This window comes from Chelmon rostratus, chromosome 21, assembly GCF_017976325.1.
Source record: "Chelmon rostratus isolate fCheRos1 chromosome 21, fCheRos1.pri, whole genome shotgun sequence".
In the NCBI taxonomy this organism is placed as follows: Eukaryota; Metazoa; Chordata; class Actinopteri; order Chaetodontiformes; family Chaetodontidae; genus Chelmon; species Chelmon rostratus.
The window spans coordinates 14,028,187-14,041,482 of NC_055678.1; the positions used below are offsets into that span (position 1 = coordinate 14,028,187).

Sequence of the window (13,296 nt, forward strand, 5' to 3'; positions counted from 1 at the left end):
AGTAACGGTCAATTTGCAAGACCTGGTGTTTTTTTTTTTTTTAATCATGCTTTTGGTTTTACATGCAGGCCTGTCTTTGTTCATGGTGAAGTCCCAACAAGCTGAAGCACTGACTTTGTGTCTCCCTGTCATGAAATTGTTCAGCCTACATCCTGCACCCTCCGTCCACGTGTTGGCTGAATTAGGCTGAATTACCAGTCTTCTTGCTGTCATATCTTAACAGAGCCCCACACATTTGATGCTCTGCATACCAACTGATTCGTTATTGTCTGCGTTGATGTCTAAAGCAAAATGCCTCCATGCTGTCGATTTCTCTGCATAATTTGCCTATATAGTCTATATTTTTGCTGAAAGAATGTGAAAGCAAGTTCCGTCTGTACCCAACTTGTCGAGCTTGGATCAGGTATCCACACTCTAGTGCAAAAAGAGTCTATCAGTACATATCTGTCCCGGGTGAAGTAGACCTACTTCACTGCAGACATTTTGTTTTGCCAATTCAAGGGCGTGGTATTGTGCATAATGGCTTACTGTTGTGGCTTGCTGGGACAAAATTGAGCTGAGCCATCGTTAATGTTGCTAGCCGGGGCTTTTTCTGCTCTGATTTAAAATGTTGGCTGTGAAGCAGTTCGGTTCAGACGTTGATCCTGATTTCGATTGCTCTCCTACTGTCACGTCTCTAAAACCACACCGCCCCTCTCTCGCTTCCAGCACAGAGTGGTGACTGCTGTGCTTCATCAGTGAACAAGGACAGTGATGGAAGTAGGAATGTGAAAAATTAGGTGAAAACAGTTTGCAGAGCATTTGGAGCTCTGCCCATTGTTTCACATATATACATGTGAAAGGGCTACTTTCTTGCCTTTGACGTCACTCTGTTCCCCAACTTTTTAGGGATACATGAAGTGTCAAACTGTTGTGCTCAGTTCAGTGTTTATCAATTATATTTCATTCAGCTCTTAACAAACAGAAAAAGTTAATGTCTGTATAATGTTTTCTTTGTTTGGCTGTTGTTTGGGTGTTGTTGCAGGTTGTCCAGTTTGTTAAATGACAAATTGAAAACGGGTGTGTATTGTTTCATAATCTGTAAGTGAGCACTGTCAAGTCAAAGCTAAGCTGTTGTAGATGTGAATCTATGAGAGTTGGTGCGATCGTGTGATTTAAATATCAAATAACAATAATAAGTATCCTTTTTGTTTGTTATTCTGAAGTCTTTGTATGCTTTTCTGTGCTTTACCCACCCCTGTCCTCACTGCTCTCTGGTGGAAAAGATAGCAGCATGCTGTGAGGCTGTGGGTTTGAACTGTTGATTTCATTTTAGCTTTTAAGTTGTTTTTGTGGTTCTTAGCCTGGATTATATGTATTCTCTGTTCCATGATATTTTTAGTTTATAAAACCTTCTTCTTCATGGATCCCAACCTTCAGTTTTTGCATTGGATAACATCTGTTCTCAGTGTTTTCAGTGCCCGCTAACACCACCCCCCCCCCCCCCCCCCCCGTGGGATGCCATGGCAACAGCACCTCTTAAACTGCAGATTAAGTGGTGCTGATTGTCAGATTGTAAATTTCAGAAAAAGTTCAAGTGAAAAATTACATTTCACTGCATTTGGACCTTCCAAGTGCTTTGAGTGCATTGGGTGATTTGGAGAAAGTGCAGGGGATTCTGGGAAGCTTGTGTTTGCAACTGAAAACCGTTAATCGTTTCTGTGCGTTGGAGGTGTGGGATATGAAAATGGGATGCCATCTCTAATTTGTGTTTTGTTTGTGAATTTCACTTCTAGTAGGATCATTGTGGGTTTTCTGCCCATGCACAAGTTATGAAATGGCTAACAAGAAGGCTGTGTTTGTTTTATTTGTGAAATTAAGTGTCATCTCCACTTTGATGGATTTCTGTTGCGTGAGTGTGTCCTAATTGTCCTCCCGCACAACAGCATGTTTTCATTCTTAGTTGGCCTCTGGCCCAGGATACCCACTCGAACTCTGGTCCACTTGTACACAGCACCAAAACAATGCAGAGCTGCCGTGCTTCTTCAGAGAGCCTCTGTCGGGCATTCCCCTGGGGGTGGAGTGTTTTCTGATAAGTCTTTGCCAAATCTGTTCCCCGCACTCAATTGCTTCTTTGTCGTTTCCTCCATGTGAATGTCAATGTGGCTGAGCTGTGGCTCCATGGATTCCCTGTATTCAGATACCTTGCATGGCTTTCATCAGGACATAGACAGCGCTGCTTGCCTCCTCCTCAACCACAACCGCAGCCCCTTCATCCTCCAACCATTGTTTTCATATCGAATGAAACTTATTTTTTAGCCTCTCTCATGAAGCATGAAATACAAGCTTTTATATTGTCATTGGCAGGTATTTAAACTTCTGATGTGATCCAGGCTGTGCTCATTAAATCGTCAAAATGATGTAACGTTTCACTGCTGCTGCTGTGTGCCAGCATGGCATGTTTTTCCACTTAGGGATTCCAATATTTGTCTCTGTCATAAACACAGGGCATCTGGTTGCCAGTAGTGGGCCCAGCCTTCATTTGGACTTTGACATCGAAATGTGGCTGAATTCTTCAGAGAGAAGCTGCATGGCTTCTCATTTAGCAGCTTGCGTGGGTATGATAAATGTTACTAATCACCTATTTGACCCCAAGAGGTCAAGCCTTTGGCCTGTTGCCCATCACCCTCCTATTTCCTGCTGGCTTCACTCTGCCCCTGCTCCCTGGATAGCCTTTATCTTGCTCAGCCAACAGTTTTTCTCTCCAACACTGCTTGTCCACCAGCAGATAACAGGCGGCACAACTATGCACTTTCCTTGTTTGCAGTCAAGTGTGAGATTTTTTCATCTTCCAGATTTATCTTTCCAAAAATATCTGTTATTTGGCCTTGTGGCCTCGGAAATACATTTATGTTGTGAATGTGATTAGATACAGTGAGCCAGAACAGATATGCTTTCCTCTCCATGTTCTCAGCTTTAGTTTTGACCTTTGCACTTATAATATCGCAGCCAGTTTTTAGGACCTCACTGAAGCGATAAGTAAATAGAAGAAAGTGTGAGATTATCAGGCAAATAATCTTCTGGGAGGAATGAATTTGGTTGAAATATCAAGGACAGCGAGAATAAATGTGTATGCAAGCACACGCACACACACACACACACACACACACACACACACACACACACACTCTGAGTATCTATCCTGGATGGGGTCTCTGTTCAGTTTTTTTTCCATTGGCAGTGTAAAGAATCGCAGAGGAGCTTTTGTTCTTTTGAAAATCCACCTGATAATGTCGGTAGCTGGCTCCTTGCCTGAGCTGGTTGGATTTAAAAGACTAAAAAAAAAAAAAAAAAAAAATCCCAGTCTCCTGTGCCCAGCCCAGTGTTACACATTTTACACACCCAGCACAGTGGCCCAGATTCTCTACAATGCCCCAGTGAAAGGGCTCTTCTGTTTGCAGCCTTTAGAAGTTGAAGGCGAATGTCAATTTCAAGGGGGAACCCTGAGAGTTGAAGAGTGCAGCGCAGGTAGGGAAAAACAATGCTGGCAACACAATAATGGCACCAGCGTGATGCCAAGTTGTCTGGGTTCACAGATAGGCCTTTACTCCATCCTCTTCCCCCTTCCCACTTAAATGTTCCACATGAGACTGATTGAGCCATTTCGTATTGCTAAGCTGCGTGAAGAGTGCTACTTTTATAATGAAAGAATACTGCTAAATCAAGGCTTGACAAATCTACTTTCTCCATGTCCCCATATTGAGGGTTGGTGGATTAGACTCTAATTTTAGTGTCACTTATCTCTTCAGCTGCTTTTAAGAATTAGTTCCAAATAACAAAAAAGTGTGAAAATGTGAAGGGTTTTTGGGGGTTGGATGGGAGGGTGGTGGGAGTTGGGTATTGTCAGAGAAGCAAGGCTGTGAAAAAGAGATTGTCTAGAGGCAGCGAAGGCCTTTGCATGAGAGTTAAAATTTACATGCAAATCTCCAGAAAAAGCGGTATTTGTGGCAGTTGGACAGAGGGCAGTTGTTAAACGGAAATCTTTGAGGAGTTTTTCAAGTGGCTTCACGAGATCACAAAGCTCGATGGGGCTTTCAAACAAGCCAGACCATGAAAAATTGAACAAAACTTTTTTTTTTCACCTCTCCGTCTCTCCCACTCTCTCCCCTGTTTAGTTTTCCAGAAACTGGAAGTTTACAGAAACTTTTGTTAGTGTAGCCTAACACGTGATGAATGAACAGTTAGTTGGAAAGTCACTGCATGTTTGTTTCAGTGGTCTAGTTTCTAGCTGACTTACTGCAAGTCAGCAGCAAGTTCATCTAGTCTAAACACAATCACTTTTCTGGACCTACTCTAATGTCACTAACACCCTGATAGTTTAAACCTTTCCATCTCATACGTATTTGGCTACTGTGACACGTCATCAATACTAAACAACCATCAATACCCCACTGGAGGCAGTTGCATTTAAAACAATGGAGGACACAGCATTGGTGTGCATTCAGCACTTTTGAATAGCCGTCAGCTTATTGATTCTCCTTCAAGGTCGGCATCAATTCTTCTCTGCCTCGTCTTTTTTGTTTGTGACAGCGGAGGGCAAATGCATGTTGAAAAAAAAACTTGCTGTTCAACTGAGTTGGGAGGGGGAGACCAATAAAAAAACCCACCATGGCAGTTTTCACTCAGATTTGCTTCTCTTGGAGAGGAGACCTTTTCGTTGCCGGCAGTGTTTGGGTGTGATTATGTAATCCATCAGGGTATTACCATAAAGGGGAGGGGGGCAGGGTGTTGAGGGTCTGGAAGGTAATAGTGGTGCTACTGATGATCATCGTCTAGCAACTGCCCAAGGGCAGGAATGTTTTGTGTGCCGATGTGTCCGACAGGTGGCTAGGAGACGCTAATTGATTAATGATCAGGGTGATATATGAGCCCCCGCGGCCAGCCTAAACATAAAGGCTCAGAGCACCGGTGTCGCCCTAAATCATTTCCAACCAGGCCAGTAAACCCAAAACAGTTCTCTCATTAGCATATGAAAGACCAATTGGGAGGGAGACTGTGCCTTCCAAGCCCTTTGTGGACCGCCTATTGTCAACATCCAGAGTGAATTAACAGGCTAGCATTTTACGCCAGATGAATAATGACAAGAAAGATGATTTTATGATTAAAGGTCACTCAGCACTAATGAATGATTTACATCACCGCAATCCAAGTCTTTGATATTGTTTGGATGTAACCCTGTTTTGCTGCCTGTGCGTGGCTTTGACAAAAGCGATGTGCATGTAAAAAGAACTACTGCCTCTTGCACTGCAGGAGATGTACATTTCTGCTATTCTACTTCAGCACATAAAATATTGATGTAAAACTCAAAGTTGAATGGATGTGTTTTCACCATGTGTTATAGTAACTATAATTCCTTTTACCTAGACGTGAGATAATTTACATTCTTTCTTTACATGGGTGTTTTGGCCCTCTACATCATGGAGCTGACGTATTTTCCATTCAAGCAGTGTCAGATTCTTCTTGAATGATTGAATGTTAGTGGAATTCACCTGCCCCCAGATGATCATATTTTGCACTTGGTGTTCCATATAACAGTCATTGTCAGTGGATTAGTCTCTCTGAATCTCTCTCTCACTTCCCCTCTCTCTCTCTGCTTCTGCCTCTCTTCCTCTCTAACGCTCCCTCTCACTCTCTGCGGTTATTTACCATTCCACAGGGGGCCTTGCGTGACCCTCTTCATTGTTTTGTTTGGATGACTCTGAAGGACAATGGCAGTCTGGAGCCTTGGCCGGCACTCAGAGTGTGTGAATCTGCATCTCTCCATTGGGAGTGCTGTCCTCCGATGTCAAGAGAGGTTATGTGATCTATGTGTGACTGAAGGGGGTTTCCACCACTGAGAGTCAGAGCCTCAAGGAGAGGGGTTTATATTGTGTGAATGCGCTTGTGTGCGCGCACGCGGCCGGTGGAATTTTATAGAACCAAGTGAGTTAAAACAACACATTGTGTCTGTTTAAATGTGAGCTCATGACTCGCGCTGCAGGGCTGTCATCCCCAAGTAACTTCACACTTGGAGACTGCTGGTCGTACCCACAATCAGTTCTTTACACATTTGTACTGAGTAGCGGAGGGGTGCTGCTGTCACAACGAGTAAGTGAATGTCACAGGGCCGATGAATGATTCCGTTCGAAGGTTGGACCGCCTCCCTTCAAACCTGTTTAACCATCAGCACTTGAGCAACCCAAATCCCAATCCCAGGTGCTGATGCTAGGCCGTACATTGAGGATCGGGTGACCCTGCTGTATTATCATTTCAGGCTCCCTGCTTGGTCAGACAGTGGGTCCCTGAGCAATTGCGGCCTTCTAGGAGCGCTAAATTGGCTTCCATTTTAAAAGCAGATGGACTTGTCTGGCAGGGCCCCCTCTCCCCCTTGTGTATGTGTGTCAGTGTGTGTGTGTAGGAGAAAGGTGAGTATCTACAGTTAGTTGCTTTCACCCATCAGCAAGGATAATGACGTGATTACCCCAGGCTACTCCTGTCCACTCTCATCAGTGTTCAGGCTTCAGGCTCACACATGCATGCCCACACACACACACACACACACACACACACACACGCACACACACATATGAACATGTATATAAACTGTCCTCATTTCATCCTACCTGTCCTTTTATCTAAATTATGCTGTTCTTTGTCTAGTGAACTGGTAAAAATCCAAATTTAGACATCATTCAGATCCACAAACAGGAAGTGAGTGCGTGTAATGAGACAGGAAGTGGAATGAGGGGTCTGGGCACAATATGATGCTGATTGGCCGGTTGTCAGGTTGGTATAGATACCAGAGGGAGCAGCTCAAAGAGACAGAGTCTTAAATTTAAGAGTGTTGTCAGTTGGAGGAGCAAGCGGCATCTCATTACCAAGATCACGTGGTAGACTGGTTAGCTTGCAGCTAAATGCTAGAGCCATGCTTTGACTGAATGGAGGCATCGTCTGATGCAATGTCATTATTCATTTCTGAAAATACTGTCATTTTCATATTTCAGATCTCTTAATTGGCTTTTGTTATAACAGCAAAATTACAACAAAATTGACCTTAACATTTAGAGCTTATTCAAGAAATGTTCAGTCTGTAGTTTTCAACCTCGGCAAAGCCACACTAACACATTCAGGGACACTAACAAATAGCATCCATTCATGCCAGTGTCAACAGGAGCATGGCAGCACCCATGACTCTTAAAATGTTCAATTTCTACTCACTGTCGTCTGGTGACCATACGAAAGTGATGTTAATTCCAATGTATGGTACTTTAGGAGGCTGTAGCGTGTGCTGTTTTGAATTACACCGTATATTACATTTTAAGGTATATTACTGTATATTTTGCCCTCTCCCCTGTTTGAAAATGGCAAGGAAAACCCTCCTCACAATACAAAGTGATACTTGTTTCAGGGCTAATTTGTGGCATTGTATTGTAAGTTTTCATGATGTCAGTGTCCACACCCTGTTGTGAATGGGTTTTGTGGTATTAGACAGTACAAATATTACATGATATGTTTGTAATGCATAGGTCTAGAATTACGATAATTTTCGGATCAGCAGAGGCACCACTTGGCAGCGATGTTGACTTTGCATCCCTCCAGTCTCTTCTTCCCTCTCCATCTTTGTCAAACAGAAAAGCACACGAAGCTTGTTGCACTCGTCTGGCAAACACCTTGAGTAAATTTGGAAACGTGATTTCTCATTAACATTGATGTTGGATGTTTGGAGCTGGGCTGCGCCATAAAACCAGCTCCTCAGGAGCTTGTGATAACAAAATTAGTGTGAAATTCAAATTTGTGTGACAAATTTGTGAAAAAAATTCATTTGCTGCTTGTAACATGGCCTGGAGGGAGGGCTTTTTTTTTGGAGTGGTATCATGACCCTTCTAAAGAGCAACCATTACCAGGACTTGCTTCCATCGTTAACTGAAGTATAGCAACATTCACTGTGACAAGTGCATAATCAAGTGTAATAAAACCAAACAGACCACAGTTTTAAATATCATTGGCTTCTCTTGAACATGCTTTTAGAAAGGACTGGTCCACGGCGCTACGTTCTTTTTCTCACGTGTGTTTATTGAGTTTTTTCTCAGATGACAAAGGGACATTGTGTTTACAGTGTTTTAATCAAGGTACAAAACGGTTATCCATGATCAGTCAAGGTGAATTCTTACAAGTTTTAAAGCCAATGGAATTAAAAAGTGTAGGTATAGAGTCTTCATGAACTCCACTTTGAAGAGTGAAGCAGGTATGTCAAGTATTCAAGAGTGAAACACTCCAGGATTATCTTATGCCAGTTTGCTTTAGTGGGAGGTTTGTTAACCATGACATACCTTGTATTATATGCAAGGATATCATACAGTCTGCCAGAACTACCACAAACAATTGCATTTTGACTTGGATGACCTGGGAGCAAAGAGAGAGAGTTCATGTGCCACAGCTCTACATTTTATGGAACTGGAGGGATACTGTAGCCAGCATATGCTAAAAAGGGATGGTCTCTGTTTTCTCCTCAAAGAGAATGACAGGATAAACTCACTGCTTTTGACACAAACCAATTTTCTATTCAGATATTATTGACCATGATTGTGCAGTTTGACATTTCTGTTGCTTCCATGAAATCCAGCAAAGTGCCTTTTAACATTTGCAAGCCATCCTGTAATTTTCATCCAGTTGTCTTTGGTTAAAAACAATCCCGCAAAACACTTTCCATGCTCTCTGCTGCACAAATGTGGCATTTATCGGAGATCTTGTGTGCCATGTGACGCTTAAACCAGACATATTGGTAAACACTTCTGATAATTTAGCAACATACATGAACAAAATGACATTGTTCACACACTCGCCCCAGAGTCCCTAGATCCATGTCTGCGACAGCCATTCATCTGTGCAGCACAGGCCTAGCTGTCTTTCTAGACGAGATGACATGCCACTTTATATTTGTCTCCGACTTGGCAATGAAGGCGCCTCTGTGTTCCTATTTGTGAATCAGGCAGAGGGGATTTTTAGGCTGCCACCTGATTCACATTGCTGTAATTGAGTTGTGGCCATAAGCACTACTGTGCCTGCCTAGGCCCCAGGTAATTCACACACCACAAAAGCACTGTTTTACTCCACTTTTCACATGATGTCTGGGCCACGAATGTAGAGAGTGAGAAACTCCAATCTGTTGGAAAAGGGCACGGAGATTACAGGGAGTATGAGAGCGAAGGAAGGAAAAAGAGTGTAAGAGTTTTTGTGTAGTGGAGCAGTTCTGTGCCAGAGAGGCTAGGGAGTCACTGAGTCTGCAGCACGTGGATAAGGACCACAAAGCTGCTGGTTTCAAATATCTTTCTCTCTCTTTCTTCCTCTCTCCTCAGAGCTTAGAAGCTGCAATCGATTCAAGGGGAGATTTCCTTGGCCAAGGACAGGGAGATTGACGTTTTTGGGGTAAGCCCGAATTTGTCGCTCCTGTCAACTCTGGGTAATTGGACTTCTCCGCATTCCACACTTGTGTCTGTGGGTACCAGCACCAACACCGTCTTGCTCTCGACAAAGCATTGTTCCTTGTCATGTGACTGCCATATTGCCTTTGTGGTCGTATCAAATGTGAAGCTCATAATTCCTTTGTCTGTGTTTTCCCAATGTCACACCTTCTGCTTTTCACCGTCATTGTAAAGGTCACCATCTATGTACAGCTGAGATATTTTCAAACCTGTGGAATCATTTTGACACACGTACGCAGACACATGCTCTGTTTAGAGGAGGTACTCTGTCTTGTGGCCTGCATGCCGCCAGTGGTAGGATCAAGTCTAATCCTGGGCCTGTTGCATCAGAGTTGGAGCTGGCAGCAGGGAGATTTGCTCTGTCATGTTCAAGCGACAAAGACCAAACAAAAACAGCCATTCATCATTAGGAACTGGCTTGAAGAACTTGGATCATCACGCTATGAATATAGACTGATTTACTGAGTCTGATTCATCTTCCTTGTCTTGGCTACAAAACATTGTGGCAGCAGAAAGAATAGTAACGTACTATTTATTTTATTCTGTCCTTTCCCTTTATTTCATTTCATGTTGTTTTTCCAGAATGTTGCCACAGTAATGACTGGCAGGAAGGAGCTGAAAAGGTTGGTCAGTTCCTCTCAACCAATCACAGTCTCCAGGTGGTTTAGGGCGTTTTCACACCTTTAGTTTGTTTGCTCTGGTCCAAATCAGTTTATGAGTTAGTTAACTGGGAGCATTTTCCCCCGGGTCCCCCTGGTACTTTTCACAAAGAAAAATCCAAGCAAGCCAAAATGCAGCGCTACAAATCATGTGGGAATTTTTTCCTTCACTCATTGGTCAGATGTGTGTGGGGCGTGAGCAAGCAAGGACGAAGGTCATGACAGAGGTTCACGGGCCAGATACAACTTACTGTGTTGCAGTAGTTCAGGCCCAACCTCGATTCTTTCTCTGATTAGTTGATAGCAACTACTTAATTCGCTCAAACGTATCCCACAGTGCAAAGCACACCTGGCCGCTGGAGCCGTTTCGCTCAAACTTGCAGAGTACTACCTAGTCATTGGATTGGATTGAGGTTGATCATGGTCCCACCACAAACAACCCACTCCAGATTTCTTCTGGGACCAGACTGAGACCACCTCGAGTCTGGATTCAATTTAACTCAACCAAACAGGTTAGGTGTGAAAGCTTAGTTTGTCCTGTCCTGTCCTATTTGGTCTTCTCCTGCCTGCACACACTTGTGTTTTCCTTTTCTTGTCATGTCATTTCATGTCTTGTCCTGTCCTATCCTGTCCCGTCTTTTCTGTCCCTTCTGGGACCAGGGGAAAGGTGATGTCTTCCCCAAGGCGAACACCTTTGTTCATACCAGCCTCCAAGCAAACGCAAACAGAGTGGTATGTGTACCAAAATGCCAGCCAATACCCAGAAGAATGCAGACTCCTTTTACAAATCACCTCCCGCATTGGATGGCCACACCAGAGAGGGTGTGTGTTTTTATGCACAAACACATATTCACACCCACAGATGACTTCCGTAACGATAATGATAACAAGTTGTCATTGTCAGTTACGACACATGGATGTCCTCAGACACACACCGGCAGACACTTCCCTGTTAGCAACAAGTCTAGCATACGGGTACCCAGATGGACAAGACTAAGGCTGGCACTTCTGTCATATATGCATACAACCCTGAGTTCTGCTCTCTTCTTTTGTCACTTGTGATGGTAAAAACTGTCATAGGCACCCAGAAAAACATGTAGGAACTTAATAGGTCAGTGTTTGATTTGGTTTGGCTCTCCTTTTAGTTGTTTAGTGGGCATAAAACCTTGGTCACTTCATCTGTTCATGATGAAATATCACACTTCCTGGAAATCATGCAATTATTCCATTAGCTGCTTAATTGCTGTTTTATTTTGTGAACTGGCAGAGGGTACATGCAGTACTTATATGCAGTCATTTTCCATTGCAGTCAGTTTCTCTCCCTCTCTTTTTTACTCTCTGTCTCTTGAGGGAGCAGGTTTTGGGGTTCTCATCTCCACATAAATCGGTATTTAACCCTCCCTTTCCCGTCATAATTTAGACCCAGTCTCATACATGAGTTGGGAAGCGGCCCCAGCAGTTGATGTGGAACACATGCCTTTAATGATTCACACTCTGTGTGCGGTAGGTCGTGGTGGCTGCCGAGCCCGCTGCCTCTCCCTCTGTCTAGAATTGGACTCCTGTGTTTTTTTTGTTTTTGTTTTTTTTCAGAGTTGTTTTTTTTTTTTCTCCACTCCACACACGGAAACTTCAGGGAAGTTTAAATGTGTTGTTTATGCACAGTTGTTCCTGTATAATGGCACTTCTTATTTTCCTTCAAAGCTACAGAGAGTTGCATAATCAGCACTCTGCACCTTTGTTGTTTAGTCAGACTTGGTCTTTTTTGCTTTGCCATAATGCTTTTGTGCTCTTTATTTAGATTTCCCCATGTTAGATTTAAACATGGCAGAAACTCCAATGGCTCTTTTTTGCTCTTTCAGTGTGATACATTTGAGTTAAGTGTTTGGTGCAATTGTGTTGCGCACTGGGGCTTTTCAACACTTTTTCCTTCTGATTGACCAATTTGATTTGGCAGATTTACACAAACCCCCATATTTGGAGAGTTATGGTTGACTGAACTACTTCAAGCTGAGTTGGTATTTTGTGCTGATGAGCTCATTTATTGTAAAACATTTGAATAGCAAGATATTGTGTGGCATCTTACTTCCTCACCATCAGCAGAATAGCAGAAGTGCGCTGCATGTCCTGATGCTCATTTGATGTTTTTGGCTGTGAGTGTGCACTCCACCCATGAGAAAAAACTGAGAATCATGACAAGACATCATGAATCTCATTCAAGCACATGCAGCCAGTGCCTCTCCTCTCTGAATTCATCCACTCAGCCATTGGTTTACTTCTCATTGTGTGCGTAAATGGGGAGTTTCTGGCAGTACAGTCAAAGAGCAGTGAAATGTGCCAGCACGTGACAGGGAGTGGGCGCTGTCCCGCCATCCAAGCTGACATAAATGGCTTCCTGTTTTTGCTTTCACCCAGTTCCCCCAACCCCAGCCTACATCTTTCCATCCACGCTTCCATCTTTTGTTCTTCCCCTTTTTTCTCTCTATCTCTTCCTCCGTCTCACCATCCTGGGTCCCACGCCCCTTTTTGTGGCCCTGTCTGACCTTTCCTTCCTCCTCTCACTCACACATACGCACATCTCTCTGTCGCCCGCCACACACACACTGACTGGACAACACGTGCATGATATGAAGACAAACGCCTCATGTCCTTGACATCAACTGCAAGTGAGCGGCTCTTTCCTTTTTACACAGAGACAAACTTGCCAGTGTCCTCAGCACTCAAGATAGAGACTAACGCACTTGCTGACCTTGCTCGATAGGAGGGCTCATATGCAGTAGATGAGTCAAGAAATAGCGTGTATATGCCAGGCTGAGGCATTGTATTAATGTGCAAAAGTGATGCAGTCATTGTTTCACTGGCAGTAATGGATCATACTCTTGTTATGATTCGAGGAAATGTTTGTGTGTGTTATTGGAAGTCACAATGGTTAGCTCTTTTGCATTTGTGGGAGAGTAATTTAGATTTAGCTCTTTTCCCACAAGTGCTTGACTTAATGCCCATGAGTTTACCAATCCACTTTACTGTGTTTTTATGCGGTGGTGCTCAGTTTTTACAATACCCATAATCCACAGTATAACAAAGTGCCACTCGTAAAGCATTGCTTTAATGAAACTATGCCTTTGTGCTGTTTTATGTAC

At 43.4% G+C, this 13,296-nt stretch overlaps 1 protein-coding gene across 5 annotated transcripts in view; it reads left to right on the top strand.

The window, feature by feature from the left end:
• Nucleotides 1-13,296, top strand: part of raraa (retinoic acid receptor, alpha a) — a 143,118-nt gene that overhangs the window by 10,308 nt on the left and 119,514 nt on the right. For 2 of the 5 annotated variants that reach the window (XM_041962248.1, XM_041962251.1), the window contains exon 2: nucleotides 9,375-9,444. The exons of 2 other annotated variants lie outside the window; for them this stretch is intronic. The gene's annotated coding sequence lies outside the window, so the exon portion shown is untranslated. Of the gene's footprint in view, nucleotides 1-9,374; nucleotides 9,445-9,494; nucleotides 9,514-13,296 lie in introns of those variants that run through there. One more of the 5 variants, XM_041962252.1, reaches the window with a different exon arrangement.